The sequence below is a fragment of the Eubalaena glacialis genome, chromosome X (assembly GCF_028564815.1).
Source record: "Eubalaena glacialis isolate mEubGla1 chromosome X, mEubGla1.1.hap2.+ XY, whole genome shotgun sequence".
Classification (NCBI taxonomy): Eukaryota; Metazoa; Chordata; class Mammalia; order Artiodactyla; family Balaenidae; genus Eubalaena; species Eubalaena glacialis.
The window spans coordinates 88,251,454-88,253,548 of NC_083736.1; positions in this window are offsets into that span (position 1 = coordinate 88,251,454).

The window sequence follows — 2,095 nt, forward strand, 5'->3', positions numbered from 1 at the left end:
ATTTGCATATTTTTGACCATCACTAGAAAAATCACTACATGTTGAAATTTATGAATCCTCTGTTGCAATGCTTCTTAGGTTCCCCAGATGATTCTAATGTATAGCCTGGGTTGAGATGAACTGATCAAATCAGTTTTATTCAGTTATTCTTTTCTCCTCCTTTCTTGAAAATTTAATAAGAGTCAAAGGAACCAAGAATATACAAATGGAAAAGGATAGACTCATTATTGATATAAATGGTGATGGGAAAATTGGACAGCCACATACAAAGAAATAAAATTGAACCACTATCTTATACCATACACAAAAATCAACTCAAATTAAAAACTTGAATGTAAGACCCAAAATCTTCAAACTCCTAGAAGAAAACATAGGCAGTAAGCTCCTTGACATTGGTCTTGGTAGTCATATTTTGGATTTGACACCAAAAGCAAAGGCAACAAAAACAAAAATAAAAAAGTAGACCACATCAAACTAAAAAGCTTCCACACAACAAAGGAAACCATCAACAAAATGAAAAGGCAACCTATGAAATGAGAGAAAATATTTGCAATTCATATATCTGATAAAGGGTTAATATCCAAAATACATAAAGAACTCATACAAAATATAATTCAATTAAAAAATAAGCAGAGGATCTAAAATATATCTTTTTTCTAGAAGACATATAGATGGCCAACAGGTACATGAAAAGATGCTCAAAATTAATTATCAGAGACATGCAAATCAAATCATGATGAGATATATCACCTCACACCTGTTAGAATCACTATCATCAAAAAGACAAGAAATAACAAGTGTTAGTGAAGATGTGGAGAAAAGGGAACACTTGTGCACTGTTGGTGGGAATGTAAGTTGTTACAGTCACTATGGAAAATAGTATGGAGGTTCCTCAAAAAATTAAAAATAGAACTACCATATGATCCAGCAATTCCACTTCTGGGTATTTATCCAAAGGAAATAAAAACACTAACTCGAAGAGATATCTACACCTCCATGTTCATCACAACATTATTTACAATAGCCAAGACATGGAAACAACTTGTGCCCATAAATGGATGAATGGATAAAGAAGATGTGGTATACATATACAATGGAATACTACTCAGCCATAAAAAACTATGAAATCTTGCCATTTGTGATGACATGAATGGATCTTGAGGTCATTTTGCTAAGAGAGATAAATCAGACAGAAAAAGAGAAATACCATGTAATCTCAATTATATGTGAAAAAAAAATTAAAAACTCAGAGATACAGAGAACAGGTTGGTGATTGCCAGAGGCAATGAGTGGGGCGTGGGCAAAATTGATGAAAGTAGTCCAATAGTACAAGCATCCAGTTAATAAATAAGTCCTGGGGATATAATAAAAATATATATACAGTGTAATATGGACAGTCACACACAGATTGATTATAAATAATAAGAACAATTCCTTATGCAAAAAATTGAGCATATTAAACAATAGTCAAAAGTTCTTGCTTTGCTATTAATTTTTAATCACTTTGTCTAAATGCCATATATTGTATAAAAAGGTAATTCTAATTATTATACTGCTTTGAGAAGTAATTCACTTAACAATCAAGATATATATGATGAGTAAAAGATTTATGAGTATGGACACCTGGAGCTGTCAACAAAGTATTTTAAGTCTAGCATCTTAGGTACATGTTTTCATGAAATACTGAGATCATTCTTAAAACTCTCTTTTGTTATTTTAGTTAAATGTTTTAATCACTAGAGTTGATTGGCTTCCATGATTAGGTAGGCAATGTGCATTTTTTTCCTTTATTATTCCACACAAATCCATTCTGAGCTGTATGTTAGATCCATGAAGACAACATTTGTAGAGAAAATAAATTCCATTTTTCATTGGAATACACAAATATATATACTAGGCCTCTAAAATTTCTACATAAGCATTTAGGTTTAAATCTTTTTAATCTTTATGTTTAACTTTGTTTTAAACTTTATGTTTACATTATTTTTAGTTGCCTTCCTCAGCTTTTCAAAATCTGTAGGAACTTTACAAAAACAGTAAAAACGATTAACAATTTGTTGATTTTATTGTAGATTTATAATTACAGTTAAAAAAT